The sequence below is a fragment of the Helianthus annuus genome, chromosome 3 (genome assembly GCF_002127325.2).
Source record: "Helianthus annuus cultivar XRQ/B chromosome 3, HanXRQr2.0-SUNRISE, whole genome shotgun sequence".
In the NCBI taxonomy this organism is placed as follows: Eukaryota; Viridiplantae; Streptophyta; class Magnoliopsida; order Asterales; family Asteraceae; genus Helianthus; species Helianthus annuus.
This window is the reverse complement of record NC_035435.2, coordinates 55,121,614-55,143,517: the sequence shown is the minus strand read 5'-3', so window position 1 is coordinate 55,143,517 and position 21,904 is coordinate 55,121,614. Positions and strand designations below refer to the sequence as shown.

General features: G+C 35.3%; 1 long non-coding RNA gene across 1 annotated transcript; it reads left to right on the top strand.

Moving 5' to 3' along the window:
- Positions 1–17,692: 17,692 nt before the first annotated feature.
- On the top strand, positions 17,693–21,219 carry LOC110927860. The gene is made up of 2 exons (XR_004889663.1): positions 17,693–17,905; positions 20,806–21,219. It is a non-coding gene; the product is annotated as an uncharacterized LOC110927860 (long non-coding RNA).
- The last annotated feature ends 685 nt before the right edge of the window (positions 21,220–21,904 follow it).

The following is a 21,904-nucleotide window of genomic DNA, read 5'->3' as shown; positions in this document are numbered from 1 at the left end:
CGATAGCACATGCTCGCAGCATGTCCTCTAACGTCTGAATAGTGCGCTCACTCTGACCGTCTGTCTGAGGATGGTAGGCCGTACTAAAGTTCAAACGCATGCCCAATGATTGTTGGAAACTCTTCCAGAAATGTGACGTGTATCTAGTATCTCGATCGGAGATAATAGACACAGGTATGCCATGTAAGGAGACAATCTTATCAACATATAACTGGGCCAATGTATCGGAGCTATAAGTCTCCTTGATGGGTAAGAAATGAGCTGACTTAGTCAGTCGATCTACTATAACCCATATTGTGTCATTTCCTTTGCTCGTTTTTGGTAACTTGGTGATGAAATCCATAGTTACACACTCCCATTTCCATTCAGGAAGTTCAGGTTGTTGTAGCAAGCCAGATGGCTTTTGATGCTCAGCTTTGACTTGCGCACAAGTCAAGCATTTGGCTACATAAGCGGCTACAGACTTTTTCAAGCCTATCCACCAATAATTTGCCTTTAAATCCTGATACATTTTATCTGCTCCAGGGTGGACAGAATACTTGGAGCTATGGGCTTCCTGGAGGATAACATCTCGTAGCCCTCCATAAATAGGAACCCATATCCGCCCATTCAATCTCAAAAGTCCATCCTTGTGGAGAGTCAACTGCTCCTCAGTTATTCCTAATTTTTCCTTAGGATAATTAGCTTCCAACACAGCCTCTCGCTGTGCAGCTAATATCCTTTCGATCAAGTTATTCTTTACTTCCATCCTCCTAGCATTAATTCGGATGGGTTTCATCCTTTCTTTCCGGCTCAGGGCATCAGCGACTACATTCGCCTTGCCGGGATGGTACCTGATCTCACAATCATAATCATTCAAGGTCTCCATCCAACGACGTTGCCTCATGTTTAGCTCCTTCTGATTGAACAAATGTTGAAGGCTTTTGTGATCTGAATAGATCACAAACTTGATTCCATATAAATAATGCCTCCACAGTTTTAGTGCGAATACAACGGCACCCAGCTCCAAGTCATGGGTGGTGTAATTCTTTTCGTGCACCTTTAACTGCCGTGAAGCATAGGCAATCACTTTGCCTTTCTGCATGAGCACACACCCCATGCCGGTGTGTGACGCGTCGCAGTAAACTACGAACTCTTCGGTACCTTCCGGTAGCGTCAACACCGGAGCGTTGCTCAGCCTTTGTTTCAAAATATCAAAGGATTCTTGCTGCTTAGAGAAGTTAAGGGCGCAGCAATTCTTGAGAAATTCTCGATGAATCTCCGGTAGTATCCTGCTAATCCCAGGAAACTACGGATCTCTGTGGGCGTCTTTGGCTCTTGCCAATTCATGACTGCCTCTACCTTAGCGGGATCCACCTGGATACCACGCTCACTTACGACATGTCCAAGAAATTGGACTTCTCTTAGCCAAAATTCGCACTTGGAGAATTTGGCATATAGTTTCTCGCGATGTAGCAATCCGAGAATACATCGTAGGTGTTTCTCATGGTCAGCTTCGTTCTTGGAATAGATGAGAATGTCGTCGATGAATACGATGACGAATTTGTCTAAATACGGCTTGCAAATGCGATTCATGAGGTCCATGAACGCAGCCGGTGCATTTGTGAGCCCAAAAGGCATCACTAGGAACTCGTAGTGACCGTAGCGAGTCCTAAATGCTGTCTTATGCACGTCTTCATCTCTGACCTTCAACTGATGGTAGCCCGACCTCAAGTCGATCTTTGAGAAATAGCTAGCCCCTTGCAATTGATCAAACAAATCGTCGATTCTTGGCAATGGGTATCTATTCTTGATCGTGACTTTATTAAGCTCACGATAATCGATGCACAGACGCATCGATCCGTCCTTTTTCTTTACAAACAGGACAGGTGCTCCCCAGGGAGATGAACTAGGCTTGATGAATCCTTTTGCTAACAGTTCATCCAGTTGGGTTCTTAATTCCTTCATTTCAGTCGGTGCCAGCCTGTATGGTGCTCTAGCAATGGGAGCTGCTCCAGGAATGATATCTATCCTGAATTCCACCTGCCTATCTGGTGGCAACCCAGGTAGGTCTTCAGGGAATACTTCTGGATACTCCGAAATGACAGGAATGTCTTCTATCCTTGCTTTGGGTTCTTCAATAATTACTTGTGCCATGTAGATGACACAGCCCCTTTTTAAGCACCTTGAAGCTTTAAGCATAGATACATTCTCAGGCAGTCCATAATGCGTATCCCCTCGAATGGTGAGCGATTCACCAGTCGGGGCCTTTAGCACAATTTGTTTTCTATTGCAGACTATCTGGGCCTGGTTGTGCGCTAACCAGTCCATGCCCAGAACAATGTCAAAACCAGCTAGATTAAAGGGAAGTAGAGATAGAGGAAAAGAATGGTTCTTAATGGATATCATACATCCCTCTAATATAGTGGAGACGGTTTCTACAGTGCCGTCTGCTAACTCTACTTCGTACTTTACATTTAGGTTTTTAATAGGTATGTTCAGCAACTTGCAAAATTTTTGGTCTACGAAGGATTTATCAGCTCCTGAATCGAACAGTACTCTTGCAAAAATATTATTCACGAGAAAAGTACCTGTTATTACGTTGTCGTCTTGCAGGGCTTCCTTCACATCCATTTTGAAGACTCTAGCGTTATTCTTTTTGGGTTCGTCAGTCTTCTTGGCGAGTTTGGGGCAGTTGCTCCTGATGTGCCCCTTTTCACTACAGTTGTAGCAGGTCGCGTCCTTGATCTTCTTACAATCCACAGTCTTGTGGTCTTTAGACTTGCACAGTCCGCAAGTGTGCGTCTTTGACTGGGATTGTGAGTTTGGCCCAAACCTGCACTTCCCAAAGTGGAATTTCTGGCAGTTCTTGCATTTGGGCTTCTCCCCCGATCGTTGCTCATCCCTTCTCGTCTCGGTCCCTTTCTTACCATCACCGTTTCCACGGTGTTTCTTTCCTGACCTTCGCGAGGTATCATCCTCGCGCTTCCTCTTTTCGGCCTCCTTGTTCCTCTGCGATCTCAGTCGGACCGCGTCCATCGTGAGGGACAAAGAGAGGTCAGTCACGGACCTGAAGGTCGTTGGCCGAGAGGCCTTCACACTAGCCTTTATCGCGGGTTCTAACCCCCCGATAAAACGAGGAATCCTCCTTGGTTCCGGGGTGACTAGATAAGGAACCAAGCGAGACATCGTATTGAAGCTCGTCAAGTAGGGCTGGCAGTCCAGATTTGTCATCACCAATGACACAAAATCGGACTCTATTTTCTCCACCTCATGCTGAGGGCAGTAATTTTCCCTGATGAGAGAAACGAATTCCTCCCACGTCATGCTGTAAAGCACAGCTTTTCCTAAGGCCTGAACCAGTGCCCTCCACCAAGCTAGGGCCTCGCCCTTAAATGACTGTGACACAAACTTCACAACATCCCTTTCAGCGCAGCCACTGATGTCCACAACTGTGTCCATCTCGTCCAACCATGTCATACATTCGACAACACCCTTCTCCCCCGTAAAGTCTCGGGGTTTACAAGATACGAAGTACTTGTACGTGCAGCCCCTAGCACGGGAAGCATCAGTATACTCCCGTTCGCGACGAATACTATTTTCGTTCGACGAGTGATTGTCGTCGTCTTTCTTGGGTTTGGACGAGTGTTTATCGTCGTCCTTCTTTGGTTTGGATAGTGGTTTGCTGTGGGATTTTGATTGTGTCTTGGGTTTTGATGGTGGTTTGGAAACTGTTCTGCTTCGGGATTCTGTATATTGTCGATCCAGAGCTGCTTGCACAGCATTGTCGACAAGTGCCTTAAGTTGAGCGCCCGTTAGATTTATTTGGGCATTATCATACTCATCTTCATTTGTATGATTACTTCCTTCATTATGATTCGCCATAGTAGCTTGTATCTGCTGCAGAAGATAATGAAAATTCTATTTAGGAGTTTGTCATTGAATTGTCTTTTATGGCAATTCATTAACCATGGCATTGAAGACCATATCGGGTTAATTTGTTACTCACTTTACATTTAGGGTTTGAACATACTTATCCTAATCACAATTAATATTGCTAGTGGCATAAAAGCCTAGTCACGAGGACGTTATTATAATATTAGCCGAGATTTCAGAGAATCACTGTATGAAGGTTTGAACCGTAGTCCTTTTACTTCTTCTGACAGGGAGTCCTAAACCACCACTGTCTTTTGTCTTATTATGACAACAATTATGGCCCATAGGCACTACATCACTAATGGATGTTTGATAATTCGGCCCTTAGGCACTACATCTCTAATGGATGTTTAACAAATGATCATCTTTATTGATGATTCCACCCATGATCTATTATATCATTAATTTGGGCCTTGGAATCCTTTAAGGGACTCTTGTATAAGAATGACGTGTGTGACTTTAACGAATCACATCTGTCATGATTTGTTAACATGCTTACAGAGGTTAACAGGGAATCAGAATCTTTTCAATTAGGTCTTACCATCTTGGCCGGATCTTAAAAGACACCTGGCTAGGTTTCACTCTAAGATTCTTTATTTAGGCAGATCAAATTAAAAGGAATGGTTTTGATTTATTTCATATATAGTGATAACAAAATGAAATTCATAATATAACATTCCATAATTTTAATACGATTACACACCGCCCTAAACGGGACTTTTAAATAGTACGTACCTACATAGAGGTTTTAAAACAAGAGATAAGTCCACGCAGGGACTAATACCAGATAAGTGGTCCATGCAAGGACTAAAAGATAAGTCCACGTAGGGACTGAAATACGATAAATGTCCACGCAGGGACTTCTTTTAAAATAAACATTACATTAGAACATACATAAGGACTAATGGTCACGTTTCTTCTTCTTGCCCTTTAGTAGGTTTGCTAAGCCCTTGAGGAATCCTCGGTGGCTTTTACGTTCTTCCTCGAAGTCTCTTTCCACACGGCTCAAACGGTGGAGTATTTCTTCTTGTTCAGGAGGAGAGAAACGTGGTTGTGGCGCCTGTTGCGGAACTGGAGGTCTGGGAGGTGCTGGATACCCATGTGCTGAGTAGTCCGGTACTCCCATGTTCCCATGAGCTCCGTCGGGATAGCGCGCATTTTACCTTGCCGACACCACATATGGGTCGCGCTCATAATTGTAGTTGTAATGCGCTTGTGATGACGGTTCGAACGGGTTGTAAGCCGTTGGACCCGTGTAAGCAGGTATGGGTTGGTCATACCCAAATGGTGGCGAATTTGGTGCAGCTGGTGCGGAGTTCGCCTCCTGTACAGGACTTGAAGGTCCTTCTTCTTGTAGTGGCGGATAGTGGCTACTACTGGAGTGTCGAGGGGTGCTGAAGTGGAAATCCCCTCCTCCTCGTGTGGACATACGAGCATTTGTCCTCCTACACCTTGGCGGATCAGGCATTACTGGTTGTGCCGGTGGCGGAGGTGGTGGCGTAACTGCCACAAAGCGTGAATCCTCGGAAGGATCTTGCGGATGTCGCGGTTGTTGTGATGTTTGCTGAGGTGGCGTGTAGTACCACTCATGTCGGTCGAACAACGCTTGAAAGCTATCAGGTCCCTGATAGGGTGTGCCATGGAAGGATGACCCATCAGAGACTTCTATTGGATGCGTGGGCGTACCACGAGCAGGTTCTGTCAGATCAGTATCTTCGTCCATATGATCTTCGGAGAAATGATCTTGTGGTCCTAACGGGACAAAGCCTGAAGGTTCCTGGATGTAGTCAGCTGGATTAAACTGACTTCTGAAGTATGGAGTAGGGTCGTCAAAATTTCGGTGCGATACCGAACGCTGTAGAGGTATGAAGGAGGGTTGCGGGTTGTTGGGATCATTTTCTGAATTTGGCCCGAATGAGTGCCGGTATGATGGCGTCGAGCTATGCGAGGTGGAATGCCTCGCAGGTTCATAAAGGTCTCTTCGCCTCTGAGGTTCTTCACTCCTTGTGGTCGAAGGAGCTCGCGTATTTGAAGGCCCGGCTTCGTGATCGTGGTGAGTAACGATCTCTCCTCTGCCTCTCCTTCCCCTTCCTCTTCCTCGGAATATCACTGGCGGCCTATTTCCTGCTTTCAAAACTTTAAGTAAAAATAATAAAAGAAAAGACAAATTGGGAATAACAATTCGAATTTGTCCTATGTTCTTGTCTAGACTCAAGTATGTGCAATTGTGTCACTGAGATTAAACACATTAGGATAGTGTTTAATTCACTCAAACCTGGCTCTGATACCAACCTGTCACACCCCGATTTCCACGTGTATCACCGGTGGGCCCGGTGGGGGATTATCGTGACGTAGTTGGCAACAATATAGTCAAACCACAATATATAAATGCATAGCTGAAGCATAAAGCTAAATATAATTCAACCATTTACTGTAATATCAAATGTATCACAAGTAGTTGAATAGTATCCACAGGATGGATCAAAATAAATAAAAATGTAGTTCAACATATAAGACATCAAGCTTGCGAGGCTTCTTAACGATGCTATGGAGCTAATGCCAGCCAATTACGTGTAGTACCTGCACTTAATCTTTTTGGGAAAATACGTCAGTTTACACTGGTAAATACATTCAACCGACTCTTTTGTAAATGTTTAATAAAATTGATTTGAATGCACGAGGCACAAATTCTTTTATAACTTGGGAGAATTATTTAAAATTATAATCTTGTGAACGAATTACATGTTCCTTCTTTGCGTTCAGTAGCCTGGATCGTGCCGGGTTAAAGATCAATAGACACACCACATTTGCGTAAAGCCGAGGCGGGTAAACCATCTGCTACGTCTTTTAATAGTATAGACATCAACCGGGTGTACGCCTACACCCGGGTGTCGAGGTCGTGGCCATTTCGTAAAATGATGCCAAGGATATCTGGGACATGGTCATTAACCCCCCAAAGGCTTTTAAGTAACAAGACTGTTTAAATGAGCCGATCAAACTATTCAATTAACCACCTCAACGATGGAATTATTTGATGCTCAATCAAGCGGTATTTTATATACCGTAACCCAAGCCCATATAAGGGAAAATAAGTTAAAAGTATTTACCTTTGCAATGTATATTCCTTAATCAATTAAGTCACTGATATCTTTTACTGGGGCTCCTTATTCTGGAACGAAGGTTTTAAAATAACCCATTAGAATCCTAACGGGTCTTTATATTAGCCGTAGCCTAGACCGGTTAGTTTCGAGGGATAGATATGGTTTAATCGCGTGGAAGGCGAAAACCGAGAATGGAATGTGATTCTGACCCAACAAGTTCGGAGACTTGTTTTATATGGGTTTAATATTCACACTCTGGATTTTGGGGTCGAAACGATATGGTTTGACCCGTATTTGCTAATTTATGTAAACTAGTTACATAAGCCGAACCGTGCGCGCAATAGGCGCAACGGGTAACCGTAGGAGTCCTACACTGTTTTCCTAAGTCAATATACTTTAAAGAGGTTGTGGTATCAGTAGGATACCTTCCATAATGCCCGTAACGAGTTATAGTTCATTATACGCCCCGTAGGGGTTTTCCGGTCATTTTAAAGACTTTGAAAGGGATTTCTTAGTTCTACAGGAAACCTGAGTTTCCCGATCAGTTTAATAAGTTTAAAATATCTTATGTATTATTTAAAATCAGTAGCAACTGGAATCGGGTCAAAAGACCTTGTAGAACTCAAGTTTTGGCCGAAAAGGGCATATTCGGTATTTACCGAACCGTAGCCATAACCGCAGGTTTTGAGCAGGTTAAAATTAATTAAAAATCTTTAAAAATTCCAAAATATTATTTTAATACAGTGGGTAAAAGTTTTGGTGGCGGAATCTTGGTTTAGGTAGGCGTTATGCTAATTGCGCCGTTTATTATAAAAGTTTCTTATAAATGCGCTATTTAGCATAACTCCCATTCTAGACCCCGGATTGGCGTGAAACTTTCGGGACATGCTTAGAATTTAGTAAGCAAGGTTATGGTCCCTTCACGTGTCCGAAATACTCGTTTTATTTTAAAAAGGGCGTTACGGTCAACTTTTAAGTAATTAACGGAAATGCGCAAAAGACTCGGACAAACGACGAACCGGTCACAGAGGGCGATACCATCACGTGACCTGGTCCTAAGAGAGTCCAAAGGCATATCTACATTGTACTAAAACGGGTCAGAACTGAAGTCAAAGCAAAAGTCAAACTTTTGCGACATTCGATTCCGAACCAGGTTTATATAGCAAATGGCCGAATCAAACGAGCGTAAACAAGGTTATATATTTATTATCATGTTTTATGAGTGTCTAAACAGGTTGCATATCGTTTATATTACAGATTATGCATAAATCGCAAAAATAGCTTTCTGTTGACTTTTTAAGTACATGTTTGACTCGACATTTGAACTAGTTAGAGTGGTGATCATGGGGAACCCTTTCAGAGGTTTATTACCCACATAAATACCAACACATAACCACTTTTGATTCGACAAGTGACTGAGCCATTAAGGATTTATCTTGAAGTCAAACCGTAGTTACGACGGTTTGATTTTTAGCTATTAAACTAGGAAAACTTAACCACAAAGGATTTGAATGACTTACAGAAGCTTGACACGAAATAGGATGCTAAGAGAAAGCTTTGAGAGCTCCAAGTATGATCAGAAGAGTGTGTTTGAGGTGTGGTGAACATATGCACACAATGTGTCTATTTATAGTGTTCAAATGGCTCTTAGATCATTACACAATAGCCTACAAGTGATCATGGATGAATGGCATGTGTCTCTAGGTGTTATGGGTCGAGTAGGGGGCGCCCATGCCTCTGGGAAACCCATCCTTAATTGTTTTACCGCTTTAAACAGCCAACAGCCAACTTTCTGTCGCTGGGCATCGCTTACGGACCGTATGGCTTAGGCCTTGCGGTCCGTAAGCCTGTGGCGGATCTCAGTTAATCATTCCCTCCCTTACGGCCCGTAAGGCATGACCTTTACGGTCCGTAAGGGGTTAAGAAACAATCTTTTTAAATCTTTTTACAATGATTACTGAAATCTTTGGTAATTAATACCCTGACCTTTCGGGTTTGAAGGGGTAACTTTGCGATATGGCCCTCGGTTAATTATAATTAAGGACCTCGCGTTATTTACCCGTGTTATTAAGCCCCCGGATAGTTTACTTATTATCCGAAAAGCCTTAATTTATATAGTTGACGCTTTAAACCCCTCTCGTACGACTTTGGTCATAAGTTTCTCGTTTTAAAACAGAATTTCGCAGAATTTATATATTATATTATAGTGAGCGTATTTTACTGTTACAAGGCTTCGGTTATGTCAAAGGGTCACTCAGAGGTATAATTAAACATGTTGACACAGTTAACCCCCGCAACTTGTAATCTCTCACTTTCTTCCGCGTTTCGCTTCCGTACGATCCATGATTTATTCGTTTGAAGGTACGAGCATCTTTTAGGGTTACTATACAGTATGCTTACCCTTGTTTGACAATTATAACCCTCGAATTTACATACTTTCAAGGTTTGTCAATATTAGTCCTTTATTAAACATTAAATGCCACGTGTAGACTCAAGACACGTGTCAATACATTATTGGACTCAAAATTTCGAGGTGTTACAGTACCTTAAAGTTGTGGCTGCAGCATGTGATCACCTAATATACTCCTACTTCTTATGTCAGATCAATTAACTTTTAATCATCTATATTCAATGCTTTCTTTGTCTACTCCACCTTCGCAGGTCGCTAAAATTGCTGCTGATTTCATTTTCGATTTGATCAGTTCATAGGTACCGCTTCATCAGATTCAGTATATTATATTATATTATACTATTATACTATGATAAGGGAATGAATAATGACTGGCACCTGCACATATTAAATGGGTCGTAGAAGTGAAATGAATGATGTCAACACGTGTTGCTGGTATTAATTGCCTGTTTAACGCTTCACCTCTACACGTGTCACTGATCGTCTGATCCCATGTTTGATTATAGGTATTGACAAACCGAGGCACTGTCTTTTTCAATTGCATATTCAGCTCCAGTGAGAGATTTAAGGCTCGGATTCCTCTTTCAGGTTCTCGGATCTCTGCCGTGACTCGGCCCCATGGTGTCTTCCAGACCCCCCGGGTAGCGTGGGTCGGGTACAATCGGGTGAAATCGATGATTATGGGAAACGGATCTTTTTACGATCCTGAAAAGATTATTGGGGTTGATTGTTGTGAGAAATCATATTGATGATCTGTTGGTTTTAAAGGTTTCTTGATTTTCGTAGTGAGTGATGGGTTTCACTCTCTAGTCCTTATCCTTTTTTTTGTCTCCTAGAATTTTTTATTCATTGTTGATTTGTTGGCGTTAGTCTCTCTGTAATGGAGAATAGAGGTCCAACATTATTTTGGTTGAGTTTGTTATTATTATTTATTGGCCTGACATTTTTAGTTTGGCATTTTTTAAGTGTAGTTGGATCCGTAGAATGTTAGTTGCTGCTTTTTTTTTTCCAGTTTATACATGCAATATAGATATTTAAAAAAAAGTTTCAAATAAAACCATCTAAGGTTGTGATTTTATGTTTGGAACCGAATAAATGTTTGCAAAATATATAAAAGGATATGCACACTATACCAACTTTTATTTCAGGGTCAAGGTTGTGGGGTATGGGGGTGGTGGATTGGATCATGGATATCCAAGCAAGAATCGGGACATGGTTCTCGCGGTACACCGTCCCCTTCCTAAACCATGGTGGTTAGAATTTGATTGGTGGGGGAGGATAGTGGATGATCATGGGGGTCATGGTCCACCATATAAGGTGGTGTATTAGGTTAGTAGATGACGTTGGGGTGACATGGCGCTGACGTGGAGGATGGTGGTGGTCATTTGGGTCATGACCACACCACATACCCTATGTTTTGTATATGGCTTCATATATTTTTAACTTTCACAACTTGATTGGTTTTGTAGGTGGAATTCTTTGTTTGATTGGTACCGTTGTGGGTAACGAGTATAAATCTCTATATAACTTAAGGTAAAGGTTTCATTTTTTACACTTTGGTTTACATAAATGCTATAAACATGATTCTCCTATCCTCCATTTAGTTGATGATTGAGTAAAATTACCAAGATTAATGTAATTGGGTAAACCTTTCACATATGTACTGTACCTGCAGGTTATGGTCCCTTTCTTCTTTTTGTATAGTTAAACTTGGTTGGTATCATCTATGAGTAAGTTTGCATATGATCCTAATAATTGACACACTAAAACAACAATTTAATCTTTTTCCTATTTTTCTATTTATGTAGCTCGGAACATAAGAGTTTAACAGATAAGGTACTGCCATAAAGATATAATAAAGATTTGCACCCCTTAATGGCAGCGCCCGTACTCACAATCTCCTATCAGCGATTCGATGATGCGCGCATCACACGACGTGGTCTGATGCGGTGCTTTATGCAGATTATTTGTCCGGTACAATTCAGAGGATTTGTAGGAGTTTGTGGACTGTATTTAATGCGAAAATAGCATGTGTAGTGGGTGAACTACTATTGCTGATTAAGTTTCCGTGATGGATCGAGTGTTGGATTTCATAATGGTCTAGATGAAAACCAGTTGTCAACTACTATTGCTGATGAAGTTTCTATAAATGCAACCAAGTCAGCTAATGTTTGTAAAGCACCAGGTGCACCTGATTAGGCAATATTTTATAACATGTTATATCACATTTTATTTTGTAACACGCTATACCACATTTTAGTATGTTCCTATCGGACATTTGTCCGAAAACCTTATAGACTTTCATTGAATCTGCATGTAACTCCATGTATTTTATTTTTGTGAGAACCGTAGACTTCTAAAACTCAGTGAAGAAGTCTTTTTTATTCAAGTTTAGGGACTTAATCATGAAAAAAAAGACTTTTTCATATATATTTTGATATGTACAGGGATTTTATCTCCCAAAATAGAACTTTTATGCGAGTAACAAAGTGTGAGGACTTTATTATCAAGTATTTCAGGGATGGGATACATGTAATTCTTTTATTTATTCAAACTTTATTCTTCACTGACCTTTTTATCCCTTTATGCTTCATTTTTGTTATGTCTTTGTTTTTTTTTTTTTTTTTGCTGTCAATCTAAGTACAAGTAATTGCCTTTAATTAACTAGGGATTCAAAATGGGATGTACACTCTTGGCACTCATGTTTACACTATGTTATAGATAGGTTTTTTTATGGACATGTTGATGGCCATGATATTTGTCTCAGTTTCGACTAATTATTTACTTCGGAAATGGTCAATTTGTGTAGTGTTTTATCTCTTACAACGTAACCGGTGTGGATAAAATAAAAAAAAGTTTGACTAAGAAGGAAACACGCCAAAGGCTTGATGATCTTGAAATTTCTTATTCTTAAGATGGTTAACAATATGAGATATTTGGCAAAGAAAAAAAAACGATGGAAGCCGGAAGAACAATATATGGTGAAAAGGTTAAAAGACAAGAAGAAAATTTTGGTCAAAGAGCATATTCATTGTACATAATAAGAGATTCCCTGACGAGAATTCCGCCACTATTAGTTCGGTTTGTTAGTGTACAACTTTCAATTAATGACTACAACTTTCAATTTAAAACAATTATAAAACAAGTTTCTTTGCAACCCTAATGACTACAACTTTCAATTCAAGACAATTATAAAACAAGTTTCTGACATAGTTCGATTAATATAAAGTAAATTTTCCTACCCGCGAAGTTCGCGGGTGATAACCTAGTATATTAATAAATGAGATGATTTGGGCCATTTGTCTTTGAATGGTGGAGCCATTTTGCTTATGTGGCATCCATTGGTTGACTAGAGGGTGATTTTGGGAGGGAATTCATCTAATTTCTTTATAAACAAACCAAATTCACAAAACACAAACCAAAACTTACTTCCACGCGGGATCCGAATTGTTTGGGTCGGTTTATTCCGGTTTTCCAAAAAACCCATTTTGAATATGGATCCTATTTATTATTTTGACCACATTATTCTTCATAAAAATCTTCCTACAAACAAGTTCTTTCTCTCTGTTCTCTCTCTTCTACCTACCTTCTCCTATCATAAACTTAAAACAAGAATCCTTCACAAATCAAAGGTAAACTACATGATCGCAGCGAAATACTCTTTATTTTTTGTTCTTCGATCGTATAGTAGGTTGTTTTTGGTCAAAACCCATTCAGAAAATGCTAATGATTGTTGTTGTTCTTTTTTATAGATCATTCCACTTATTCTGCAGGTATGTAAATTATATTAGATTGTTATGTATTGTAAATGTTTAATCGCACTTTTTTATCATTTTTCTGTAATTTTTTTGTTGTTGATGATGATTTTAATTCTCCGATCCTAATCTTATGAATGGATCTATTCTGGATGTCTTCAAAGAGTGATATTGTTAGTGATTTTTTTATTTTGGTTTTTGTTTTTTCATGATAAACCCTAAATTTTATGCAACTGCCGGACTCTAAATCTTCGTCGAACTGAAGAGGTAAGTTTAATTTTATGGTTGTTTTGGTGTTTTTTGATCGGATAATTGTTATAGGTTAAATCGTTTATGCTAATCTGTATAATTTTTTAGTTATTTTTATTATTTTTTGTTTTTGAAAATCTAACTATGATATTTTTTAAAATTTGAATGTCTTTGTTTTCTTAGTAATAAATTTTGTATTGTATTAATTATCAATCCATTAAAGATTTCGTTATTTCCTTTATTTTTAGTATGATAATTTTCCGGAATTAAGGTTTCTATTTCTATAAATAAATGGTGATTCATTTTTAGTATGATAATTTACGGAATTGGATGTTAGTGATTTAATTTTCAGAATTCAAATTTTAAATTTTAAATTTTAAATTTTGAGGTTTCTATTTTAAATTTAAAATTTTGAACAATTTTAAATTTCGTTAGTGATTTATTTTTAGTATGATAATTTTCCGGAATTAAGCTTTCTATTTCTATAAATAAATGGTGTTACGTTTTTTGAAACCTCAAATTTAAAATTTTAAGGTTTCTGTTTCTATTTCCGGAATTCAAATTTTAAATTTAAAATTTTGAGCAATTTTAAATTTCGTTAGTGATTTATTTTTAGTATGATAATTTTCCGGAATTAAGGTTTCTATTTCTATTTTCGGAATTCAAATTTTAAGTTTAAAATTTTGAGCAATTTTAAATTTCGTTAGTGATTTATTTTTGAAACCTGAAATTTAAATTTTAGTGATTTATTTTTTGTATGATAATTTTCCGGAATTAAGGTTTCTCTTTCTATTTTCGGAATTCAAATTTTAAATTTAAAATTTTGAACAATTTTAAATTTCGTTAGTGATTTATTTTTAGTATGATAATTTGCCAGAATTAAGGTTTCTATTTCTATAAATAAATGGTGTTACGTGTTTTGAAACCTCAAATTTAAAATTTTAAGGTTTCTATTTCCGGAATTCAAATTTTAAATTTAATATTTTGAGCAATTTTAAATTTCATTAGTGATTTATTTTTAGTATGATAATTTTCTGGAATTAAGGTTTCTATTTCTGTTTTCGGAATTCAAATTTTAAATTTAAAATTTTGAGCAATTTTAAATTTTAAATTTCATTAGTGATTTATTTTTGAAACCTCAAATTTAAATTTTAGTGATTTATTTTTAGTATGATAATTTTTCGGAATTAAGGTTTCTATTTCTATTTCCGGAATTCAAATTTTAAATTTAAAATTTTGAGCAATTTTAAATTTCGTTAGTGATTTATTTTTAGTATGATAATTTTCCGGAATTAAGGTTTCTATTTCTATAAGCAAATGGTGATTCATTTTTAGTATGATAATTTACGGAATTGGATGTTAGTGATTTAATTTTCAGAATTCAAATTTTAAATTTTAAATTTTAAATTTTAAATTTTGAGGTTTCTATTTTAAATTTAAAATTTTGAACAATTTTAAATTTCGTTAGTGATTTATTTTTAGTATGATAATTTTCTGGAATTAAGCTTTCTATTTCTATAAATAAATGGTGTTACGTTTTTTGAAACCTCAAATTTAAAATTTTAAGGTTTCTATTTCTATTTCCGGAATTCAATTTTTAAATTTAAAATTTTGAGCAATTTTAAATTTCGTTAGTGATTTATTTTTAGTATGATAATTTTCCGGAATTAAGGTTTCTATTTCTATTTTCGGAATTCAAATTTTAAGTTTAAAATTTTGAGCAATTTTAAATTTCGTTAGTGATTTATTTTTGAAACCTGAAATATAAATTTTAGTGATTTATTTTTTGTATGATAATTTTCCGGAATTAAGGTTTCTCTTTCTATTTTCGGAATTCAAATTTTAAATTTAAAATTTTGAAAAATTTTAAATTTCGTTAGTGATTTATTTTTAGTATGATAATTTGCCAGAATTAAGGTTTCTATTTCTATAAATAAATGGTGTTACGTGTTTTGAAACCTCAAATTTAAAATTTTAAGGTTTCTATTTCCGGAATTCAAATTTTACATTTAATATTTTGAGCAATTTTAAATTTCATTAGTGATTTATTTTTAGTATGATAATTTTCTGGAATTAAGGTTTCTATTTCTATTTTCGGAATTCAAATTTTAAATTTAAAATTTTGAGCAATTTTAAATTTTAAATTTCATTAGTGATTTATTTTTGAAACCTCAAATTTAAATTTTAGTGATTTATTTTTAGTATGATAATTTTTCGGAATTAAGGTTTCTATTTCTATTTCCGAAATTCAAATTTTAAATTTAAAATTTTGAGCAATTTTAAATTTCGTTAGTGATTTATTTTTAGTATGATAATTTTCCGGAATTAAGGTTTCTATTTTTATAAGTAAATGGTGTTACATTTTTTGAAACCTCAAATTTAAAATTTTAAGGTTTCTATTTCCGGAATTCAAATTTTAAATTTAAAATTTTGAGCAATTTTAAATTTCGTCAGTGATTTATTTTTAGTTTGATAATTTTCCGGAATTAAGGTTTCTATTTCTATTTTCGGAATTCAAATTTTAAATTTTAAATTTTGAGAATTTTTAAATTTCATTTGTGATTTATTTTTTGAAACCTCAAATTTAAATTTTAGTGATTTATTTTTAGTATGATAATTTTCCGGAATTAAGGTTTCTATTTCTATTTCCCGAATTCAAATTTTAAATTTAAATTTTGAGCAATTTTAAATTTCGTTAGTGATTTATTTTTAGTATGATAATTTTCCAGAATTAAGGTTTCTATTTCTATAAATAAATAGTGTTACGTTTTTTGAAACCTTAAATTTAAAATTTTAAGGTTTCTATTTCTATTTCCGAAATTCAAAATTTAAATTTAAAATTTTGATCAATTTTAAATTTCGTTAGTGATTTATTTTTGAAACCTCAAATTTAAATTTTAGAGATTTATTTTTAGTAAGATAATTTTCCGAAATTAAGGTTTCTATTTCTATTTCCGAAATTCAAATTTTGAGCAATTTTAAATTTCGTTAGTGATTTATTTTTAGTATGATAATTTTCCGGAATTATGGTTTCTATTTCTATAAACAAATGGTGTTACGTTTTTTGAAACCTTTTTTGTTTGTTTCGGTTTTATATGTTTTCCCGCTATTATGAGTTTATTTCTATAAATAATTTATCATTTTTACGTGTTAAAACCGTTCACATTTAATTTGCAGGTATGGATCTGAGTAACAAAAGTCCTTCATTCTTAAAGCTCTTAAAGCTGATTGTGGACGATGATCCTATTTTTTGGTATGTTTAATGGTTTTATGATTACTAAACATATTGTATTTATACTTATGTATTTAATTTTTTATTTATTTTTTTGTTTTTACTGATAGAAAATACCTAATGAATTTGCAAAGAATTAATGTTGGGAGAACAACCACCTTACAAGGAATCTAACTATGATTCATTGTTTACAAGGAATTTGTTTTATTTAATTTTTTATTTATTTTTTTCGGTATAATTTTAGGTTTCTTTGTTTATGCTGATGTGTATAATTTTGTAATATATATATATATATATATATATATATATATATATATATATATATATATTTGCAAATCTAACTATGATATTTTTAAAATTTTGAATATTTGGGTTGTTTCTAATAAATTTTGTACTGTTTTAATATGTATTAATTACAATCCATCAAAGATTTCGTTATTTCCTTAATTTTAGTATTATATGGTTTTCCTAAATTAAGGTATCTCTTTCATATAAATAAATGGTGGAGCAATTTTGCTTGGCAAGGTTAGACTTTCCTAATAAGTTTGCTTAATTTACGGGATTGGATGTTAGTGATTTAATTTTCAGAATTCAAATTTTAAATTTTGAAGTCAATCATTATTTTAAATTTAAATTTTGAAGTCAATCATTATTGTAAATCTTCCATTTTTTTGTTGTTCAAGATGTTTAATTCGGTTAGAATTAAAAGGGCTTGGAAATAAAAGGTTTGGAGTTTAGGTTTTCAGTTTAGATCTACGTTAATTAAAAAATTCTACCTTTTTTTTTGCAATTGGTGTTTTGCTTTCTTTAAGGTAAATCCTTCAGTTGAGGTATCACTTGGATATAAATCCTTCATCTATTTTTTTTATCTTTCTTGAAAGCAAATAGGATGTTGTAACTGGACTTTTGTTTGTTTCTTTTGTATGAGTCAGGATTTTTTTTATTTGTTTATTTTTTTTTTTGCAACTGAACACGAAACTAAATCCAAACATGTATTTTTTGGTTGTTGTTTTTTGTTGTAGCTGATGTGGGTGGGGCAAGGTTCTGTGGCTTGGTTGTAACTCCGTCATTCCACCGCGTCAAGAGGTAGTCGTTTTTACGCGGTCACGGATTTGCAAATGAGTGGGGTTTTCCATCTCCGGCGTTAGTTGCAGATCTGTCACACACGTACATACACTGCGTTTCTCTCTGTTATTTTGATCTTAATCGCCGCCTCCCTGTTATTTTGCTCATAATCGCAAAGGTATGTTTAGAACCATTAAACCTTTTCTGTTACTTTGGATATTTAGATTTTTGATGTGGCCGTGAATGTGTACATTATATAGATAGCTCTAATCGAAGAGCTGCAGGCCAAAATAATCTTTGCAAGTCTCCTTTTCCTCAACAGATTTAGCATATTATAGATTTGCTTATGTTCTATCAATGGTTAGGCTAAAAAAAATAAGAGTTGCTAATTTCTAAACATTTAGCGCGTCAATTTATGTTTTATTTTATGGTTCCAATGTAGAAAATTAGCTAGAAATGATGGGTCAACAGTTGCTTAATGTGTATTCACAAGTTGACGCGAACCCACGCGTTGCGACGGGACTACTACCAACAAATAAATTTTTAAACATTGAACTACACACGCATTATGGATCGTTACGTAAATATTTTTATAAAAAGAATTGCTAAGTCAACAATAACATTGGTTTGTGGACACGCGCTCTACGCCAGAGGGGATCGGGTTCAATAAAATTTAGATAAAATATTTTTACGCAAACTTTATAACCTAAACCTAAACGTGTGTTGCATGACGGTAAACAACGTTAAAAGATGTAAAGAAAAAGAATTTAACTCAATCTTTATAGTCTGATATAATTATTAAACAATTGCAATTTATAGTATGATATAATAATTAAACAATTGCCACTTTTATAAGTGGGATAATTTCGTAATAAAACTGATTGTGAATACACTACCAATGCGTATATGAATCCACAATCACTTATGTTGGGAAAGTTAAATTTCAAATAATAAAAAAGTGTGCTTGTAAATATTAAATTAAAACAATTAATTAAGTAAAATTAAATAAGAAATAGATCCACAATACAAAAATAAAATTAAAAAGAAAAGAAAAGAAAGAGTGCAACATGGGAGACTACTCATTTTGTGATTTCCCATAAATTTTGCATTAAATAACCTGCAGTTGTGTTATCACATGCAATTCTCAATGGACCCATTTGGAGATATAGAGAGCGTCAACCCCAACCGTCTTCCGGCGAAGGAAAAATCGTCCGGTGAGAGTGGTACAACCCACACGCCAATAAACATCCTTCTCCATCTTTTGTTTCCATCTTCTGCCTTCACGCGGGAAGCATATGAAGTTTTCAAGCGTACAATATTAACTTTAGTTTCATTTCATATTTGGATATAAATTCCCAAATCATAGGTTCCAAATGTTCTGCCACCCAAAGTCCGATTTAACAACCCAATTACACCCCTCTTCCTCTTCTTTGCGGCAACCGAGCATTCAGATTAATGACTGGAAATTTTTTGGGGGTGGCAGGGGGTTATATAGGGTGTGAATTGGTGGCGTACGGCGGGGAAACAGTGATTAGAGGAGACACAACGGTTTGGTTATCAACTTAAAACTAACGACGGTAGACACAACGATTTGGTTATTAAAGGTCACGATGGTATTTGGATGTTTTGGTCGGTTCCGAATACTGAGAAGTTGTATTTTGTTTGCATTGGTTCAGTGGTGTTTTTATTAATATAACATAATATAATTAAAGAGGTATGTATGGTAGACAAAGGGGTATGTGTTAATTAAAAGGGTATGTGTGTTAAACATAGGGGTATATGTTTTTTGTATTATTTAAAAGTAGTTTAGAGAGTTGTGGTCTATTTAAAAGTTGTGACTTATTTTTAAGAGTGTGATACATTTAAAAGTTGTGTTGTATTTAAAAGTTGTGACTTTTCGTAAGGGGTGTGATACATTTCAAAGTGGTTTGAAGGGTTGTGCCTTTTTGAAGAGGTATATATTTAAAAGTTGTGACTTTTTTTTTTTTTTTTTTTTTTTTTTTGTAAGGGGTGTGATACATTTAAAAGTGGTTTGAAGGGTTGTGTCTTTTTGAAGGGGTGTGATTCAAACCATGGTGTCTTAAGTTGCTTTTGTAGGGTTATATAATATGCTTTTAGTGCACTTAATTATCTTATTTTAACAAAATAAAATTTAGGGGTAAGTGATGTTAGTTAATTGCAAAATTAGGGCTCTTACATTTGTGAGGTACCTTATTTTCTTGCTTAGTTATTTCGGATACATGTTCAGTATATAGTAGAAACTGTGGCATCATGAATAGTGACTTTATTACATTTTTTTTCATTGTTGTCCTACTTACATACAATTTCAGTTGTATTTTCTTTGCTGAAATAGTAATCAAGGTGTTAGTGCAATTAAATGTTGAACTGTTGGAGCCATTTCTAATCCTCTGCGTTTTTATTTCAAGATATTTGTTAATACATTTTTTTGTTGTTCAAGATGTTTCATATGGACACATATCACACAGTCAAATGCATGAAGATAAGAACTGCATTTTTAAGTTTGTTGATGAAACACGGTCACAGAATTGAAGCAACTTAGTTTGGATTATTAACAACTTATCATTTGTTTATGGCTGCTTTCCAGGTTTGATTCACTTGCTTTACATGTTTGAGTTGTTGCTATTTTGATATGGTTGTATGCATGTGGCGGATATTTCGGATTTCAACATTTTGTGACTTATATGCCTATTATAAATAACTTATTTGTAATCTGTGATTTATTTTCTTTTTCACTGGTATCACGGAATTCAGATTCTTGAAGTCATGCATTATTTGAGGAATTTAAGCTATTTAGTTGATTTAAGTTTGCGTTTTTTTGTGAGAGAAGTCAAATGATTTTGTTACTTTTCTTCATTTGATAGTGTGGTTTTGTGATAGGACTACAACTTGCCCCTTTCATTAATCTTAGTGTTAGTGTATAAGTAAATGATTCCAAACTGCTTGAAATTTCCACATGTCCCAAATTGTCACTCATAAGAAAATTATTCATATAAATAGCTTTTGCCCTCGACATAAATTGTTTTGTGTTTTCTATCTTAATTTGTATTTCTATTGTAGTATACGACGCCGTTGACATTTTCGGGATCTTACAAGGACCGAGGAAGTGGAGGAGGTAGGGGTTCGGGTACTACAAGTTGTAGGGGGTCTACGGTGAGGCCAAGTTTAGACACGAACAATCTTTTAAAGTTGTTCTACGGTTTGGATTCGTTGAAACTCGAGCTTAATCGATTGGAAATTGAAGTCACAGGTGATTAATGCAAAATGATTTGTTGGATTAATTGAATCTTTTTTGTTTTTGAATGTTGATATTGTTTGTTCTTCTGCAGATTATGATCGAGAACCGAGTGAATCACAATCTTAGATAGATCTTAAATTAAATGTCTACATAAGAAAAAAATGATTGAAAACTATAACTTTAATGTCATTGTGGGTTAACTGCTCATTTAATTAGTTGATGGTTGCATAGGTGTTCACGTGTTGAATACATTATTTGATTTATATACTTCATATTATAGATGGAAGGGATTATATAGAATTTAGATTGTTAATTTATATAGCCACCAACTATCTTACCTCCACCAACAGATTCTCATGTATTTTCCATTGAGTAATTTATATTAATGTTTCACGGATTATTTTTTTTAACGAACTGAGCCATCTGGATTGGATTTATAATTTACATTTTTCCATGTTTATATATTAGTGTTAGTTGGTTTTCTTTTTTGTTGTAGCTGATGTAGGTGTCATTGTATCATAATATAAGAATCCAAACATGTATTTTTTTGATTGATTTTTTTTTTTTGTTGTAGCTGATGTGGGTGGGGCAAGGTTGGGAATAGGTATGAGTCGGGTCAAAATAGTTTGATTTAGAGTGTAGAGTGACAGTGAGGTATTGTCTATACGTGTATATAAATTTTTAAAAAATAATCCGTTATACTAAAAAATATACATGATAAATATACATTCTTGCTTTTGTATGTTTTTATGGCTCTTTACAACAAGAAAAAGTTTAAGAAACCGAATTAAAAATTTACGGCGGAAAAAATGGAAAGAAGATACTTTAGATGTTAAAAGTGTTATTTTTATACTTTTATTTGTTTTAAATTAAATTTTCCTACCCGGAAAATTTCCGGGTTATAACCTAGTAAAACTATAA